Below are 5777 nucleotides of genomic sequence, written 5' to 3'. Positions count from 1 at the left end.
ATTTGAAATTTTCCAAGTCATTTATTCAAAAATAGTGATCAAATTGTATTCAACATTCAATCACCTAAGTGCTTAGTGGCCACTAGCTCTTAAATGGTGAACCGGATTAAGGAAATATGGTAAAGAGGGGTCACTCATAGTTAAGAAGGGATTGATAGATTCATATAATTATCGCTTCACCGAACAAGAACACGCAACCCCACCCCCGCCCCCCTCCTTTATGTGCTGCTCTTATCAAATCAATAAAATTGACGAATGTAAGTCAAATAGGTTCATTGGCAAATTCATTTTGAAAATGCACTTTAAAATCCAGAACCTTACCCTTCCATTTAGTTTCATTTTCGCAAACCCAAATTTCCTCAGCAACCTCATCGATCATTCGGATATCGAGACTATCTAACACCATGCCATCTTCAAAATCATTAATAGCAGCAGCCAAGGCATCGATTGGTACCAGATCCAAGTTGTTGTTAGGATCATCAATTGTCGCGTCCAATAACTTTTCCCATTTCTGACTTCTCTTTAACTTCTGGGAATTCAGGTATCTATACTCTAATGGACTTGGATCCAAGTCGAGTAATTCATGCAAATGCTAATGACAGCATGCAATAGGTAAATGTGAACCTTTACGCATCACACCAGAAGTTGGTACCAATTCTGCATCCAGAAGTTGAATAGAAGTCAAGCTCGTATCTACATCTATACCAAACTATAAATTGTTATAGAGCCATATGGAGTGCTATCAGGGTAACGAAAACTGACATCCTCCCCCATAATAACCGGTGTAGGAATTGATGCATTTTATGAAACCCCATAGAAGGAATTTGAGAATGCGAAATGAGCATAGGAATGTCTGCCGACTCGTAATACAGAAAAGATGAAAAAAGGTTCGCAATAAGTCCTCAAACCCAAACCGAAATGCGAAGGAAACGCACTTTGTCGGACACTTTTTTATAAATTCGTATAGATTTATCTGCGGAAGAATGGAGGATATCTTGGTTCCAATTCATCGGCGAGTAACGAGATACAGCGGTAAAAATTTAAATTGGATGTTAAATTTATAAATACCTAGTTAACTCACTCACTTTATCTCCATACTTGGGTAGCTCATGCGAATGCCCGACTAACACCAGATTCTGAGCGCGCCGCACTATCTCCCTATCTAACTGCCCACCACGCCTAGATAATTTGTTAGTCGCTATAACTGCTTGGTGTTCGGTATGCAGTGATAACCATTTCCCGGCTTGGTGCATGCGTAGGTGGTAATGAAGTTACGTTTGGATAAATTGTACTTCCAGCAAGGCTATTGTCATCTAACGTAGACGATCTTCGGCACAGGCCACCATGTTTAATTGGAAACAATGTAAAGATATTGTTTAACACGGAATTGTAATTCTCCTTGATGAAACAAAAGACATTTAGTTAACGAACTGTACATATGTTTTTACCATACCTTCCCATTGTAAGACGTAAGGCAGGTTGAGAATCCTTTGTCAGCTCATCAACTTCGGTGAGTAGCAGTGCTTCAAATTAACACAGGCGTAAGTACTCGTGTCAGCTGAAGTCCAAGCTTGGTGATATAAAATTTTTGGTATACTTCCAATAGCAACGTTGGTTTTTGCTTGAAGTTTTTGTTTTTTAGGGTTTGTCACACAATTTGCAACAAGATGAATAGAATTGATCAAGTACTTCTGATGCTAAGAAGCGATCGAAGCAAGCGTGCAGTGGCATTTTATGGTTGCACTCGCAGCATTCTTACGCTCCACTTTCTTCTTTCACTTCATCAAAATTCGTAGCCTTTTCCAGTGGGATTTGTAGTAGCAGACAATACTCATCACGTCGTGTATACTTCACCTTTTTATTAATCATACATTCCACACGCTCTTCGAAGTTGATGGTGAGCGAATCCACTGGACCTTTTCATGGCGTGAGTTCCGTTGATGAGATGTAAATAAAAGCCATAGGCGTCTTTTTGTTATTTGTACTAAAATCGGGATGATTTTTTCCAATAACATTTTTGAACATTGCCGATCAAATGCCTGTACACTTTGAACCGAGTGAATTTTGCGAAATGCTGCTATTTTTACCAGATCACAAACCATTTCCTAACTTGAACATTTGTATCTTGAAATCACAAAAAAATATCCAATGTGCCGGGAAAGACATTCCCATGTGAGGCTTGTGGAGGCGACAGGCTGGATCATTGCATTGAAATATTTGTCAACACCTTCACCCACATAACGTTTAATGAAATCGGGGAGAGTGAATATTGCCTGCATCATGCCAATGATATAGCACGAATTCCGCATAGCCGTATAACCAGGACCAGCAAGCGGTTGGAGCTCACCATCACCTTCTGTCAACCACGACCATTCGCCTATTCGTTGATTTTAGCAGTCATATTAATGCCAAGTGTGCTATATGTTTTTTTCTAAATGCGTATCAATAACCATATCATCTTCAGGATATGAAAAAAACATCAGATTTGCCATCAGCTGAAATTTTACCTAATTTTACAGTTAGAGAATAGCCCACTTCGCGGTAATGCTCAGCAGCATAATCATTATCCCCTGAGCCGCCGAAAAAAAAATTTACGTCCACACAATATTGAACCATCAGTTGAATTTAACCACACATTATTTTAAATCACACTTTTCGCATTTCCAACCCGATGGTGGTATATTTTTCCTCCATCTAGCTACAATAACGTATCCGAATCGTTGGATACCCGACGGCGTCAGTAATGCTGCAACGCTTTGTGTTACAATTAGCGATAATTGTTCAGCAGGGTATTGCAATTTCCTACACAAATCAGGCCTTACGATAATGCTCAAGGTATCCTTAATATCATTCCTTTTCGTCTCATCATTATAGCCACCATCTACGCCAAGGGCCCATCGCGTTATTTTGCGCTCTGGCCCACCTTCACCAGCGCCAATACCACTAACCGCACCATCCTTGGGTGGTTTTAATGCGATGTATATGTAAAAATACTGCAGTACCAGTCCTTTCAACATAGCGGTTTAGCATAAGCTACGCCAAAATTAAGAAAGATGCTTTAGCTAACGTATAGCCGTGCGAGTTTCCGGTGTATCATACGAGTAGACACATTCATCCTTATAGATCTGTGTATTTTCGTTGGGTAATCGAATTTTTGTTAAATGTTTTTATAGCAATTCCACCGCTTTCTACTTAGAATATTCGTGCACAACAATAAAATGTTGTTGTACAATGTATGCATCTAATGGAAATAAAGCGCTATAAACCTTATTATTTTTGCAATTACTCAGCAAATTAAGATATACGCGTCAGTGAAACCAAAAAAAAAAAAAATTCTTTCTAATTGTCAATCAAATGAGATTTTTTAGCAGGTTGTGGTCCTGCAGATTGCGTTTCGCCTAATTTACATTTTTTCCGATTTTTCAGGCTGTTCTCTGTGGCAAGCCGCGGTAGATAGCCTGAAAATACAGAAAAAACCATCAATGGGCATCGCAAAAGTGTGACAACTGACGGAAGTGTGGCCGACGCCGCAGTTGGAGCACCCCTTTTGCGATGCCGGTAACCTAAAAAACAGAAAAACTAGCAAAAACCCCAATCATCCCGGTGTCCTGGCCCTTTCCACCTGAAAAATAAAATAAAATAAATTAATAATGGGAAAATACAAGAAAATTAATTTATAATAAGAAATAAAAGAAAATATGAAAGTTACTTACCAATTTTTTCTCGTCGACAAATAGCATACGCTGCCCACGCGCCGTAAATTTCAAAAGAATGAAGTAACGGAGAAGAGAATCAGTGAATCGGTCGATTTGCTTCCCGTTTGTTTCGATACCATTGAAACTTATATTCTATACATCTGTACGTTTGAATGTTCACATTATTTCTATACATCTGTATGTTTGAATGTTCAACTTTTTGGTCGTTGCTGCTGGGTACCAGTGCGCGGACTTTCAAAGGCAAAATGTTGGTAGACGAAAAATATAATACAAATAGTATTAGTTGGTAGATTTTGGTAGGAAAACAAAATTACAGTTTTTATTTGTACAAAACAATTCATAATTTGTTGTCAAAACGAAATAAAGCACATTTCATGGAAATCACACTCTCAACAAAAAATTTGCAAACAAAACCAAAATCCATGTAAATGTGTAGATACATAGCTTATGATACTTGCCTTTTTTGTGTATTTCGAGCTATAAACACTCACGAAACTTTGCCACAACGTCCAATTACAACAACAATTTTCCAATGTACAAAAATACTGCCACAAAATAACCGATGAGGACATGTTATTCGGAAGATTATTCACACGGACAATAGCGCTAAAAAATTATTTGCGTGCGCATTTACGACATTTATTTCATAAACAAATTTGTTTCTTGTTTTGAGTCTGTTCAGCTTCACTGCGAATCGATTGAAATGTTTGTAGATTTTGGGGATTTGATGATAGAAGTAGTAGAAAAGTAAAATGGGTCCAAAAGTAGATAAATATCCCAATGCGGTAAAGTCCGTGCACTGGCTGTTGGTACACGTATAACCAACGTATGTATATATACATACCTATGTGCCTATTGTTCGGCCCTCACTATTTTTAGTGATGCATTAAAAGACGCACGCTGGTACCGAAAACCCGCAAGCGAAACAAAATCTGGATCGCTTTTTTTGCCAACACTGACGCCTCGGGCAGTCCCAACACATACTTACGCACAAACATAAAGGCAAAAACCTCCTTCAAAATTAATTATGCCCTCACTTACAGCAAACAACAACAACATTTTTTTTTTGATTTTTTGATTTTGTTGCCGTCCGTGCTGCTTGGTTCTGGGGGCAGGACTTGTTGTTTTCAACAACAAACATCACACACAGTCATGATTAAGGCTTCGGTACAAAAAATCCGAGTCCCGTAGTTAAAGAGTCCCGAAATGAAAAGGTCCCGAAATGAAAAAAATTCAGCTCTCTCTATGGCCCTAGCTTATGCCAATGACAAAACTATATACCTACATATAAATTCTCCGGCTATAAATTAATTAGAATTCATCACATCAGCTCTATCAGCTGAAAAAAGAAACATGCGACAGGGTGGCACGTACCATTTAGCATAATGGTACGTGCAACGTGCATATACAAAACCGTCGTGTAGCAAGCCACTCTGACACGTCAGATCGGAAATCTTCAGCCGATTAGGAGTTTTATTGTGATCTTTAAACGATATTTCCACATGTAAGGCCTACTTTACGAAAGCAAAAGGGCAAATAAACTCATTCACCTTACAAAATAACGCCGTTGCTCTGAAAAAGTCAGCAACAGAGAAAATATCCATCACCCTACTACAATTACCACTCGCCACCGAACGCGTACCACAGTCATAATAAGTAAACGCGCTTCCTTTTGTTTTTCTTCCATATTCTCTGCATAGAATTACTCGCTACGCATCGTAGCGCAAAATAACCGAGCGCCAGGCCGCTCGCTACCCCAAGCTGTGCCCTCCATATGACGGTCGACATCCGATTCGTTCACGCTTCTGAGTCAGCATTTTATCGCGACGCACCGGAAAATCACCAGGCGGAAACAATCACAAAGTCGCCACAACCGTACATGGGGGGATCGAACCCACGGCCGTTCCAACCTCTGTTAGCCCATGAAAGACGGAGCCAGAGTGGCGCGGAACCACGGCCTTCCCGCTCACTCAATAAAGGACGCACGCGGAATCATCCAATCAGCCACGAACGTCGACTGGCCGTTCGGCCACGCCAGCGACAACGTACGGGGAACTCCAC

General features: G+C 39.8%; 2 pseudogenes; both read right to left on the bottom strand.

Moving 5' to 3' along the window:
* Positions 1-262: 262 nt before the first annotated feature.
* On the bottom strand, positions 263-801 carry LOC137239406 (ATP-binding cassette sub-family F member 2 pseudogene; annotated as a pseudogene).
* An 837-nt stretch (positions 802-1638) lies between these two features.
* LOC137239403 (ubiquitin carboxyl-terminal hydrolase 5 pseudogene) lies at positions 1639-5403 on the bottom strand (annotated as a pseudogene).
* Between the last annotated feature and the right edge of the window lie 374 nt (positions 5404-5777).

The sequence above is a fragment of the Eurosta solidaginis genome, chromosome 1 (assembly GCF_040869045.1).
Source record: "Eurosta solidaginis isolate ZX-2024a chromosome 1, ASM4086904v1, whole genome shotgun sequence".
In the NCBI taxonomy this organism is placed as follows: domain Eukaryota; kingdom Metazoa; phylum Arthropoda; class Insecta; order Diptera; family Tephritidae; genus Eurosta; species Eurosta solidaginis.
This window is presented reverse-complemented; position numbering and strand designations above follow the sequence as displayed.